Source organism: Lepidochelys kempii, chromosome 2 (genome assembly GCF_965140285.1).
Source record: "Lepidochelys kempii isolate rLepKem1 chromosome 2, rLepKem1.hap1, whole genome shotgun sequence".
NCBI lineage: Eukaryota > Metazoa > Chordata > Testudines > Cheloniidae > Lepidochelys > Lepidochelys kempii.
This window is the reverse complement of record NC_136381.1, coordinates 192,024,392-192,039,144: the sequence shown is the minus strand read 5'-3', so window position 1 is coordinate 192,039,144 and position 14,753 is coordinate 192,024,392.

Genomic DNA, 14,753 nt, shown 5'->3' with positions numbered 1-14,753 from the left:
AAGGATAAGTTCCTGGGTTAGTGGTTCTGTTGTGTGGTATGTGGTTGTTGGTGAGTATTTGCTTCAGGTTGCGGGGCTGTCTGTAGGCAAGGACTGGCCTGTCTCCCAAGATTTGTGAGAGTGTTGGGTCATCCTTTAGGATAGGTTGTAGATCCTTAATAATGCGTTGGAGGGGTTTTAGTTGGGGGCTGAAGGTGATGGCTAGTGGCGTTCTGTTATTTTCTTTGTTAGGCCTGTCCTGTAGTAGGTGACTTCTGGGAACTCTTCTGGCTCTATCAATCTGTTTCTTTACTTCTGCAGGTGGGTATTCTAGTTGTAAGAAAGCTTGACAGAGATCTTGTAGGTGTTTCTCTCTGTCTGAGGGGTTGGAGCAAATGCGGTTGTATCGTACAGCTTGGCTGTAGACGATGGATCGTGTGGTGTGGTCAGGGTGAAAGCTGGAGGCATGCAGGTAGGAATAGTGGTCAGTAGGTTTCCGGTATAGGGTGGTGTTTATGTGATCATTGTTTATTAGCACTGTAGTGTCCAGGAAGTGGATCTCTTGTGTGGACTGGACCAGGCTGAGGTTGGTGGTGGGATGGAAATTGTTGAAATCATGGTGGAATTCCTCAAGGGCTTCTTTTCCATGGGTTCAGATGATGAAGATGTCATCAATATAGCGCAAGTAGAGTAGGGGCTTTAGGGGACGAGAGCTGAGGAAGCGTTGTTCTAAATCAGCCATAAAAATGTTGGCATACTGTGGGGCCATGCGGGTACCCATAGCAGTGCCGCTGATCTGAAGGTATACATTGTCCCCTGTGCAGATGGGGACAGTTCACTCACAAAGGGCCTTTGCCACACATGGTATAGGTCAAACAACTGGGTTCTAATATTAAAGGAGTACAACAAGGGAGCCCTGCTACCATGCCCTGTGGCACATCATTGCCCCGAGGATGCGTTAATGACTGAAGGCAAGCCCCACAGTGGGCAAGTGTTCATGGTGTGTTCAGCAGTACAAAACAATCAAAGATGTATGCTGCTTCTTTTCAGAGAATGGTGCACCTAATAGCATATCCTCCTTAACCCCCACCCCATCCCTGGTCTAACCTGAACCATCCTAGTGTGAAATAAGAGATGTCGCTTGAACCAGGTACATGAATAGTGCTGCTCCACTCTGCCCTTCCGCCCCTTTTTGCATCTCTGGCCTGTAAAGGGATAAGATTTCATCTTAATTCTGTGTTATCATATTTAGTAAAACGATGTATCTCAGCCTTCTTAAGGGCCAGTCAAGGTCCTCTTTCTTTAGATCTTTGAGTTTTTCTATTCTAAACATTGGCTTCATCCTTCAGGAAAAGTACTTTAATATATGACAGTCAGATGGGAAATATTGAAATTATGTCTCACTTTTTTTTTCAGATGACATATTACTGTGCTAGTCAGAACCTCCGTGTGTCCCACCAAGAGCTCTGGAAGCAGTTAATTAATCTGGAGATGTTTCAGGCCTGGAGCTAAACTTAGGTGACAAAGTGAGGTCCTGAAGCTAGATGAAGTAAAAACAAAGATTAAAAAAAAAGGACGATATGGAATGAGATCCAGTGAGGTCATTAAATATGTGGGCATATATATTGTACACGTTAAATGTAAGGGAAGATATATGTGAATTAAAACTTAAGTCACTCTTCCGGGGATTTTGCTTGATCAAAAACACTGGCCTCAGATACCCTTATATGGTTAGCTCAGTATTCCAAACATGGGTGCAATAGAAGTATTAGTATGGCAGGAGAAATATGATTAGCATTATCCCTCTTGCCAGAATAACAATAACAACACAACACGATCAATCATTAATGGCTAATGAATAATTACCAGTTTTAAGGGGCATACTGAGTGCTTGATTTCTGCGTGTGATTTCACACTGCCATCAGTGGGTGTTACATAGGACTAAGGGCCCAAATTCCTCCAAACGTTTCTGTAGAGCTAATCTCAGGCCTGCCTGTATAGTATGCCTTCATGGAACATTCCTCTTGTGAAATGAGTTGTTGGTCCAGATCGCCATAGACAAGTGTCTGTAACACTGAAAGCATCACTGCAATTGATGTTAACGGGCACCCTCACTGAGAGCTTCACTAGAGAGAGACCAATGACTAAATGGGCATGTAATCTGAACTAGTTTCTTGCTCCTAGAGGTATGGGGCTGGGTAATCCTAAGGGAGAAACCCCAGGAGCAGCCAAACAGAGGGGAAAATTTTAGCTAAGGCTATGTCTACACTAGCACATTTGTCAGTAAAACTTTTGTCAGTCAGGGATGTGAAAAAACCCAACCCCGACTGACATACGTTTCACCGGCAAAAGCGCCGGTGTGGACAGTGCTATGTCCACAGGAGAGGCTCTCCTGCCGATATAGCTAATGCCGCTCGTTGGGGGTGGCTTAATTATGCTGATGGGAGCGCTCTCACCCGCTGGCATAGAGCAGCTACATGGGAGATAGTGTGGACATAGTCCATAGTGTAGACATAGCCTGTGTTGTTATTTTATTGTTGATTTCTTGGTTAACAAAGCCAAACCCCAGGGAAGGGGTGGACTTTGATGTTACATAGTTGTGCACTGGGTTTTTAAAGTAGATTGGGAAAGAGGCCTGCTTACATCTCGATTGAACATCTGTGACCTGTTTGGTAGTTTGGAGCTGAACCTCAAAGTTGAATGTATAAAGGGCCAAACCAAAACCCTAAACCCCTCTGAATTTTGGATGAATTCAGCTCCAGAGCTGAACACTGTGTCTTGGACCAATCTCTTTGTTTCATATACTGGACAGGAGCAGTAGGAGTTTATGCGTAACAGGAAATGTATGTAGAATGGTTAATATTTCTCTCATGTTGGAAATATTATTAGTTGCAGTAATAGTATCTCTTGTTTTGAACTACTGATTTTTTCCTTCCGTGTATGATTATAACTGTGTTAAAATCAATGAATAAATACATTTAGCTAGAAAAACTGAGGGAAATTCATCCTGGCTGCAGAGCTTTGACTGAGTACGTAACAGAGGTGCGGTATGTCACTGAGCTCATACATTTGGGAGGAAGTAAATTGGAAAGGCTCAATTTACCCCCAGTATTAGTAGGTGCTGCTGTTCCCAGAGATATCCAACCTCCCCCTCGCCCCTGGGTGGGCAGGCAGGCAGGCAGTGCCTGAAGTGTCACCTTCGGCCCCCCTTCCTCCTCCTTCCAACAGGGGAGAGCAGCTGAACTTGCAGCTGTGGTTCCATAGAATAGTCACTGCCAGCGGCTGCTTAGGGGTATACTGATGCTCAAAGACTTGATTGCTTAAATGTTCACCGACAGCAAACTCCAAAGGGGCGAGAGTTTGGCAGAAGTGAATTCATTATTAAAGGCAAGCTAAAATCTTTGCAGTGATTGTTTCACAGTATTTTTCTCAGCTTTTATGAGGCTAATAAAGAAGAATAAAAGTGTTTTTTTTTATTGTTTTCAAATGCAAAATGGGAGAAAAGACCAGTAGAATATAAATCACGGTGTAGTTACAACAGGCAATTATACAGAAAGACACATATGTAGCATACTGAGATAAAGATAATACCACAGGCATAACAAATAAACACAGCAAATTCTGCTGATTTAGCAGTAGAAAAGTATTGAAAACAAGTAATTGACATGTAAATACAGCATATGGGCCAAATCCTGGTCTCATTTGCATGGCAGAGGCTTTCATTGATGTCAGTAATATTCTCCCTACTCTTCACGGTGACAGCTAACACTTCAATACAGCAGGAGGATTTAGAGTCCAAGCCTGCAGCTGTACTATGACTGTGCCTGTTGGGGTTAGTCCCAACTACAATGGCACTGTTCAAATCAGGGAACCCAGGCTTGGTATTAAGCATGAGATCATTAGAACACCAGGGTTGGAAGGGACCTCAGGAGGTCATCTAGTCCAACCCCCTGCTCAAAGCAGGACCAATCCCCAATTTTTGCCCCAGATCCTAAATGGCCCCCTCTAGGATTGAACTCACAACCCTGGGTTTAAGCAGGCCAATGCTCAAACCACTGAGCTATCCCTCCCCCCAGATTTCCAACTGTGTTCAGTATGAACCTTTCTTTGCTTCATTTTAAGTCTGTGGTAATGTTTACATTGAGTTCAATAGGCGAGAGTTAGGGCAGTGTGGTGTATTTTTGAACATCCCACTCCTGACAAGGGTGAAATTCTGACCCAGTGAAGTCAGTAGGGAGATTTGCCATTGACATCAGGGTTTTGTGTCTTATCAGAATTGAATGCTTGATTATAAGTGGTTTGCAGTGTTGTTGTAGCCATGTCTTCACCAACAGAAGCTGGTCCAATAAAAACGATTACCTCACTTATCTTGTCTCCTTAATCATAAGTGGTGGTGTTAGCATGGTTACTTGTCCATAAGATTTCAGTGGAAGCTAAGCATGAGACGAGAGGACAGAATTTGAACCTAAGCATCCTCTTTCGTTTTCTAATATAAATGGCTTATTGAAATAAAAATGAAATAACCTATCAAAACGATTGGTTGGCGGTCTTTATGTTGCTGTTTCTCTTCCACTTTAGCTGTACATTCATTATCTTTTTCCATTTTGATGGACAGGGACCTTCTGCATTCAGGGATAACAGGTTTTAGAGGTTTCAGAGTAACAGCCGTGTTAGTCTGTATTCGCAAAAAGAAAAGGAGTACTTGTGGCACCTTAGAGACTAACCAATTTATTTGAGCGTAAGCTTTCGTGAGCTACAGCTCACTTCGTCGGATGCATACTGTGGAAAATACAGAAGATGTTTGTTTTTATAGACACAAACCATGAAAAAATGGGTGTTTATAACTACAAAAGGTTTTCTCTCCCCCTACCCCACTCTCCTGCTGGTAATAGCTTATGTAAAGTGATCACTCTCCTTACAATATCGTACACATTGTAAGGAGAGTGATCACTTTACATAAGCTATTACCAGCAGGAGAGTGGGGTGGGGGGAGAGAAAACCTTTTGTAGTGATAAACACCCATTTTTTCATGGTTTGTGTGTATAAAAACAAATGTCTTCTGTATTTTCCACAGTATGCATCCGATGAAGTGAGCTGTAGCTCACGAAAGCTTATGCTCAGATAAATTGGTTAGTCTCTAAGGTGCCACAAGTACTCCTTTTCTTTTTAGGTTTCAGAGGCTCACCTATAATACACATATATATGGAGAAGACAGGTTACTTGTTAAAAGTATGTATAATTTTGGGACATTATAGTTTTTAAACTGTATTTTCCAGGTCATTATATACTAATAAAGCTGACCTGGCAATTACACACTGTTAAGTGTAAATGTTGCAAACCAAAGCGAAGATTTCAGCCAGCCAAAGAGCCACCATGCAAGAGCTACCCAAAGAGCTTAAAATGGAAGGCACCAATTCTACAAAGATTTAGGCATGTGCTTCACTTGATGCACATGGTTCATCCCATTGCTTTGAATGAGAGCATGCAAATGCATAAGTGAAGGATGTACCTAAGACCTGGTCTCTGAACACAAAGTTGCACCAGTTTAAAGGTGTGATTTTCAACCAATTTAATTAAATTGCTGCGATTTTGTGTGTGGCTACTCTTAAATTGACATAAACCTAGATAATGTCAGTTTTGCTTGGCCCTGTAAATTTAGTTTCCAGTGCCATTCACAGGGACAAGCTAAACTAATTTAACTAGTTTTAAACCGATCTGTTTACACAGGCGTTTACACAGGTTGCGCTAACCTGGTACAAATGTGTGTGTGACACGTCCTTAGGCTTTGCAGGGTCAGTGCCAAAAACACACATGTAAGACATCATGAGATGGAGCGGGTGAACAGAGAAGATGAGGCTTGAGACAACAAAGGAGCAGGAGAAATGAATCGGGGAGAGCATATTTTCTTCCTTTTCCATAAGCAATGAGTTTCTTTCATTGAGTTATCTTGCTTCATAATTTTAAAACATCCTGTGTATCTGGATAATGGCTGTTGGTCAAGCACAGGAGTGACAGTGAGCCATGCCAAAGGGGCGGTGAGTTGAACACAATGGTTGAGTTTTAAATGTGAGCTGCACTAAAATACCCTAACATATCTTTCAACAACATGAAGATTATCTTGTGAGAGCAATGTTTTGCACTTACCTTGTTTTGTTCTGTTTCTGCAATGTATAGCATTTAATCATCTCTTTTTTCCTTTTTCCTGTTGATTTATAAATACTGGAGCACAATGGCTAATGGGTCCAAATCTTCTGTCATTTTAGCAGTCTTTTCTAATGTTCACAGTCCCACTGATATCAGTGTGCCAAATTCAATTATTGTCCATCGTAGGTATTTCTAAGGTTGTTGTGGCTTTGCTCTCTATGCAACATTAAGAATATGAGGAAACCACACAGGCACAGATGGGTTCCAACTAACAACATGGCTTAGTTACATACACTACAGAAGCTCTTCCAGGATTCTGGTGCAACAGAAGGTTTTCTGCACAGAAGACAGGGAAGCCCACTAGAGGGCTCCCAAACTATTTAAAGGGATATTCCCAAATTCCGATATATTACAATAGCCTTCACAATCTTGAATGTATTTACCTTCCCAATGCCTTTGTGAGGTAGGAACGTGTTATTACCCCCATTTTACAGATGAGGAACTGAGGTCTGATTACATGACTTGCCCAAAGTCAGGCTGGAAGTCTGTGGTGGAGCAGGCACCCTAATCCCAGCTCGTAAGCTAACTATGGGACCATTCTTCGTCTCATTTATGTTACTGTGAATCTGAAGTGATTCCCTTGACATCCGGGGTGTAATCACATGGGTTTGTAAAATGTGATGCACGCTTATGTAAGTGGCAATAACAACCCTGATGTTAGTACAAGTCATCTAAATACATGCTTGCAGGAGTTGTTCCTTTGGTTTTTTTAAACCGCAGAACTAAAGTTTCTCCCTCCCCCTTTTTTTTTTTGATTTGCAGTCAACATGCTGATGCAACATCAGATCTTTCTTGCAGATTTTTATAAAGCTAAAGACGCAATCTCTTTTTGGCTGGATGACTGCAGCTCCTCAGCGTGTAATCAGATTATGAATTGGCTGCTATGTAATCAGTCAGAAGTGTATCCCATGCTCAGTGAGAACAGAATTGACGGCTTCCTGCAAAGCAGCGAAATGACTAAACTTTTTTCTGGGGGGGAGGCATGCAAACAATGTTACTTAATTAAATTATTTTCCATTCAAATACATTGACATGTATATTTTTCAGAACCTAAGGACTGAGAAAATGAAGATTCATTCTGCACCTTTACAGGAGAGAAGTCATGTTGTGTTGATTGATTTGGTTCTGGGACCTTCAAGACTATTCTACAAAATCAGGACAACAAGAGGGGGCAGGGAAGAAAGGTTTTGAGTGCTGTAGCAGAAGAGCAATTCAGATTAAAGTTAAGTGACGAGGTGGTTAGACTGCAATAATTTAGACTGCTACTAATTCTTCTTGGGTGAAACTCCACCCCAGTGGTGATGGTCCACATAAAGTCCTCTGGATTATTTAAACCCGGAGTTAAGGATTTAGAAGGGCTTTGGTGGTGTAGAGGGCCTCATGCAGGCCATCTGTGCTGTAACAAATTTCACCCCCTCAGAAAAGGGAGAGAATAAACACTGTGAATGGAGGCAACTGTTTTCTTATCCTAGGAGCCATTCAACTGACTTTAGAACTCCTTCCAGGCCCAAATGTGTGAATGAATTTAATTACCTGTGTGTAATATGGGGCTGAATCTTCTCTTAAAGCCACTTTAAAGCATAGGGACTTGCTCCCTATGAACAAAGAACACAGTAAGGTCACTCCCTTCTGAAACCTCACTTTAGTCAGTGCAAAGAACGCATTTGGCACCTCGCCCACCACACAAAACTCAATAGAAAGAGGGGACACCTTTGCGAAGTAAAAGCCTGTAGGCAGAAGCAAGCAGATGGCAGCTGAGTTCAGTGGGTTGGTGGGAGGACGAGTGTGATTAGGAGGTTCCAAATCCAATCTTCCTGCACAGGCAGCAATGCGCTGGTAGAGCTGCTTAATGAGGCAAGGTGGGTGAGGTAATATCTGATGCAATCTTTACATTAGAGTCAGGTGCAGAAGGCAGTTGGCATGGGCGCCACTTCTGCCAGCTTTATACCAACTGAGAGTTCCCACACAGCAGGGGAATTTTTAGCTGGCCAGAGCTCAGCCATTTGAGTTGTGCAAACTGACTGAAATAGGAGAGAATTTGGCCTTCTGTGCATGGAGGCCAACTTCTGTTGGTCCAGTAAAAGGTATTACCTCACGCACCTTGTCTGGCTAGCATCCGGAGACCGACATGGCTACAATTATGCCTCATGCTTAGTGACTGTTTATCATGTTCAGTGACTTCAGGAGAGGTGAGGTAGATGCGTTACAGTTTGCCTATCCCTGGTCGTTTTAAACTGGAATAGAGATGCCAGGGTAATGACATTATTTTTGCTTCGTTTTGTGAAAGTACTACCTAAAGATAAGACACCAAATATACATAAAGTATATAATACTACAGTCATTCCTGTTCAACATGCCAGGGGCAAGTGTCAACACTTGCCTCCACTGTTTGCCCCAACTATGGGTAAATTGCTGTCGAGCGCCTGACACTTCAAAGAACATCACTGCATTTGACTGCTGTTCCATGGCTGCAGTGTAGGAGGGCAGCAAAGCAGTTGAGGCTAGAAAGAATGAGGGCTAAAATGGCAGGTAGTAAGGTAAGGTAGTAAAATTACCACATAGACTAGAATTTAGAATTTGGTGCCTTTCACACCCATTCCAGCATGTTAGTATGTGATAAAGTGATCTGAACTCCCTCTCTGTTGTGGGCTGAACCAAAATCCCAGATCCAAAATCCCAGAACTTGAAGGGGTTGATACTCATTTACCCCCAGGCCGCTGGACATCCAGGCCCAGAAAGGTGCTATCATCTCTGCAGTTGCAGGGTAGGCCTCTCGCTCTAGCAGCGTTCAGAAATAGAGTCAGAAATGCCAGTGCATTAATCCTCACACGCAGCAGGACTTTGACTTCCTTCATTATTGCATTTCCACCCTTCCCCCACTGGAGGCGCTAAACTTCGGGAATATGTAGCTAATGATTATCTTAATTATCTTCCATCCCTCACCTTATGGCATAATAAGGAGTACTAAACAGATAATCAATTAATACAGCCCCTTTACACTGTTTGCAAATTATCTGCAAACAGACTCTAATTTTTGCAAATGTGGTTTTCTAGTCAAAATTATTCAGCAGATGTTTTATGCAAACAGAATTTAGCTTATCTGTCATGAACTATTCACTGTGACTTTGGATACACTCTAACCACAATTTACTATTTACACTGTGTAACGGTCACCTTGGTCATGGGATATTGATTCTGCTCTTTGACTGGATCACTGAAACTTTCATAAACAAGGGGAGAGGTTGAATAAGTTACTTGTGACACGAACATTCATGTGAACACGTTAGCAAAAGTAATCATGACACTTTCTGTTTTCATGAATGTTCTTGCAAAGGGAAAAAAAATCATGTATATGAATGTGTTTTTGAAAAGCAAAGAGGTTGCGAATATTCAATTGTATTTCAACTAATGCTCCTGAAAACTATTTTTCTCTAGTACTTGCTCAGCTCTGGAAAGGACCATGATGTAACTTATTTAAGATAGAATGTGCTACAGATTCCAAATGGAAAATAATAAAGCCCATCTTTGATAACAAGCTAGTTTCTTTCCCTCTAGAATAAAAGTTTTCAGTGTTGGTGCAATTGAAGAGACAAGCTCAAAGAGGCAGCTTTATTAACTAGCAACCCTTGAGCTGTAATATGATGGGGGGAATTCAGTGAGCCAAATTCTGTTCCGTTTAAGACCCAGTCCTGTAAATAGGTCTGTATGGGCAGACCCACTGAAGTCAATGGGGGTCTGCACATTTTCAGTAGTCCATCACACAAATCTGCATGCAGACCTTTACATCTGTGCAGTCATCCCCCAGGGAGCCACATGTATAACTGAAAGCAAAATTTGGTGCAGTAAGTTTTTCCCCCATTATGTTTTGGCTGAAAGTCTGCTAACGAATAAAGTCATCACTTTCAATTTTCCTCTCCAGTTGCATTACCAAGAGAACCTTTGATCTTTGGAGAGAAAAATAAAAAAAGAACATGTTTTCCCAGGGTCTTAAAAATTATTTCTTCATTGTTTCCATTTGAAACCTGTAACACCTTTTTCTAAGAGGACATTACATTATGTTGCTTATCATGGTGCAACATTGTGATGATAGATAATTACTTCAATTGTAAGGTAATAATAATTGACAGGATTACTATGGCTTTTCCCCTAGTATATGAGGTTTCGCTCAGGTAACTGGGAGGAGAATTTGGCCCATGATCTGATTTATGAATTATGGATTTTAATGTGTGCATTAAACCAATTGTGATTATAAATATCTTTGAATATTCTGAACAGACCAATGGACAGAATTTTGAGACAGAAAACAGGGACTCAGGAAAGAGAAAAAGAAGAGATTTTAGATCACTGATTGCCCCACAAGGACAGGATGCAGTCCCTGATAGAGGACCCACCAGACATTAAAATGATACATTTATGAATTAAGGACTGTGGAGGAGACTTGTCAGAGTTTGCTCAAAGGATCTACAGAGAACTCTGACCTGTCCAACCTTAAGACAGAACGGTCACCCTGAAATCCTAACTGAATTAAAGGAAATGTGAGAAATACTAATTTGTGAGCTGTATTTGTACATTTAATGATATTACTCATCACAAAGCCTTTAGTATCTGTTGAACTGGGCCTTTCTGAGTAATAAATTATTTCTCAAAGCCATATTAAAACTCTTTTGCCATATGGCTAATTACGCTTTCAGCACACCATCTCACATCAACTCATGTATTACTTAGATTTGGTTATGTGACCTGATGGGGATTTCTAGCTGACTTTTCAGTAGTGTGCATGTGCCTTTTCAAGTACTTATGTGTAACATGGGAAGCCTTTACTATGCACTGAAGCAGAAGAGTTTGCTGTTTGAAACCTGCAGTGCAAACTCTTTTTCATTCAATCACTGGCGATGGCTATTTATTTTTCAGAACTCAAAATTTTATTCTGTTCAACCAATAGAAAGCTCTGCAGGTTCTGTAACTTTCTCATGAAACTTTCATATACAGTCTCCGATATATGTGAAAATGATAGACAATTTATACACTACAGTATATGGTATCTGTTTCAACAGCCAAGATCTCAAAGCTGGTATTTAGGTAATCATATATTGTGGAACCTAAACATAACACTGTGACACTGCACCACATATTCTTCATAGTGATATTATTATGCTATGCTTAGGGTATAATAATGATGCATGTTGTACAAGACGGGTCATGTGAGGTGTCATTGGAAAAGTTACAATTTGCTGAATATGGTTATCCTATTTTTATGCACATATCATTTTTGTATCTGAATTTATGAATATTGACTATGTATCTCTTATTTCAAATGTACTTACACCTGGGTGACGCCCACTAGGCAAGATGCTTTCAGTCTAGATAACTGGTTGGGAAGGGACTATTCAGGGTAATGAGCCATTAGAGAAAACAATAGGCCTTAAGAAAAGCTTATCTACCACCTGGTGAGCCTTCCTGAGAATACTCCAGACAGCCTGTAAGGAATGGATGCTATGACTCTGCAAGAACATGTGACCAGGCCACATGATTCTGGACTCCATCTTAGGATGTCAGTGTTTTTCCACAAACTAAGTTTGGGACAAAGGGTTCCCACCATATGCTAAAGCTATATAAGGCAGGGAGTGACATCATCTGTTGTTTTTCGCTCCTCACACAAGAAGACTCCTGGAAATACCTGAGAAACAAAGACTGAACTGCGGGAAGTGTTGGACTCAGGCTAAAGGGATTTCTACTCTGTGTATGAAAGACCTGAGTATTCCAAGCTGTAAAGCAAGTGCAGCTTATCCCTTAAGAATCTGCAAACTGCTTGTATCATCAGCCAGGGTGAGAATTCACTAATTCATATCCTATCTTTCTAGTATCTTGGACTTAGTTTGCATTTTTGTTTGTTTGCTAGGTAATCTGCTTTGATCTGTATGCTATCACTTACTATCACTTAAAATCTATCTTTTGTAGTTAATAAACTTGTTTTTGCTTTATGTAAACCAGTGAGTTGGAGTGAAGTGCATGGGAAATCATAGCTCAAGGGGAAAAGGCTGTTGCATATTCCTCTCCATGTTGAGTGCGGGAGGGGTGGTGAACTCTATGAGTTTATGCTGTACAGTTCCCTGTGCAGCACAAGACGGTATAATTTTGGGTTTATGCTCCAGAGGGAGCGTGTGCCTGGGGAGCTGAGAGTTACCTTGGCTTTAGCCTTTCTACTGTTGGTTCATCCAATAGCTAGTCAGAGAGCCTTCCTGTAACTGCAGCTGGGTGTGACCCTACCTGTGCGAATGTTGATGGAAGCGTAGGGCCGGGAGCAGGTCTGCAGCTTGTCACAGTAGCACAGTGAGAGAGGAAGCCCAGGCAGTTGGGTCATAGGGCTCAGTGGTACCCCAGTTCCAGGTGGCATCCCGGGGGGAACCCGTCACAAACACCTCCAGTAAGTGACCTCCTGACCAAATGTAAGTAACCACTTTTGGGTAACCACAAAATCTCCACTACAATTTGGTTCAGTCAAAGACTACCTTTACGAGGAAATCAATTTTTTTGCTGATCCATCAAGACAAGGTTTACTGTGTTTGTCTGTGAAAAGAAAGAATGACTAATTGAAATCTGGAGCCTTGCGCACCAAGACAGACAGTATCTTATAAAGAAAGGAGATGCTATTTGATTTCTGTCTCCACCGTACAAACCAACGTGCAGAGCACAGAAGAGGACTCCTAGAATGGCTCTAGCTGTCTGACATTCACTACCCTTCATCTTTCTCACTCACTTCTAACAACTGAAAAATAGGTCTCTTCAGGAAAAATCAAAAAGTAAAAATGTAAATGTGTAGATAAGTGGTTCCCATCCCTTTCCATCCTTGGACCTTGAGTGACCACAAAAGAAAGAGTCACGATTCCCCTTCCCATCTCTACATGAAGAAAGGGAGGAGAGTTGTGACCCCTGCCTCCTATTCCCCAACCCAGGCTCACCACCCCATAAGCTGAGAAACCATGGTGTAGACCAACTCCCCTCCCCACCAAAAAACAAACAAACTGTGAGCAATGCCCCACTGACCAAGCATTACTAACTGAACCTGGACTTCCCCAAAACCTAAGGAGGCTGAGATATGCAAAGCAGCGCTCTATTATGTCATTTTTGACATGGAATACCAAGGTGGCTATGGTAAATGTGCAGTAGGTGAGTTAGATGATCTTGATGACAAGTTTCAGAGTAGCAGCCGTGTTAGTCTGTATCCGCAAAAGAAAAGGAGGACTTGTGGCACCTTAAGTCCTCCTTTTCTTTTTGTGATCTTAATGGTTTCTTCTAGCTTTAGAATCTATGAATCTAAACATTGACTCTGTTGAAGAGAAAATAGGTGGTGAGCCTGGGTTGGGGAATGGGAGGCAGGGGTCACAACTCTCCTCCCTTTCTTCATGTACAGATGGGAAAGGGAATCGTGACCCTTTCTTTTATGGTAACACAAGGTCCAAGGATGGAAAGGGATGGGAACCACTTATCTACACATTTACATTTTTACTTTTTGATTTTTCCTGAAGAGACCTATTTTTCAGTTGTTAGAAGTGAGTGAGAAAGATGAAGCGTAGTGAATGTCAGACAGCTAGAGCTATTCTAGCAGTCCTCTTCTGTGCTCTGCACATTGGTTTGTGCGGAGGAGACAGAAATCAAATAGCATCTCCTTTCTTTATAAGATACAACCTGCAATACCAATAGATAGGAACATAGGAACTGCTAGACTGGATCAGACCAGCAGTCCATCTAGGCCAGTATCCTGTTTCCAACTATGGCCAGAACCAGCTGCTTTAGGATATGTCTACACAACAGCTAGGTAGTGCAATTTCCAATGTGGGTAGACATACACATGCTAGCTCTGCTTGACCTATTACCTACAAATAGCAGTCTGGGTGCAGCCAACCGGGTGGCAACTTGGGCTAACTGCAATCCCGCCCAATCCCTGGGATACAGACACGGATGGCTAGCCTGAACCACAGCCTACACTGCTGCAGCCACCCTGCTATTTTTAGGCAGTAGCTCGAGCAGAGCTAGCACATACATTTTTACCCTTGCTGAGAATCACCCTGCTCAATTGCTGTGTAGAAATACTGAGAGGAAGGTGTAAGATCCCCGCAGTAGATCAATGTGCCCTTCACATACGTCCCATCCTGATCGCTAATAGAGATTGCTTTAAGCCCTGATGCACTTGGTTTACATCTCTTCCAAATTTTGTGTATTTGTGTCTTTCTGATAGAGTTAGTTAGGAAGCAAAGTACTACATCAATGATCATTATTTAGAGAAGCTTTAGCACTTGATACTACTAACTCCCCTCCTTTAAAAAAAGTGAATTTATTCTCTTGGTCCTCACTCATTGTCCCTCTACCACCTCACCCTTTTAGTTAAGCAGAAGTCATTGCTATATTCAGTCAATGTGCACTGATATAGTTTCTTCTCTATTAATTATAAGTTGATGAAAGACCCTGACAAGAAAAAGAAATTGGCTATTAAATTTGTAGGTCATGAAAAAATGTTTTTTTTAACTGAGTATAGCACCTTGCCATTCAGGATCTCAAAGCATCTTCCAAAA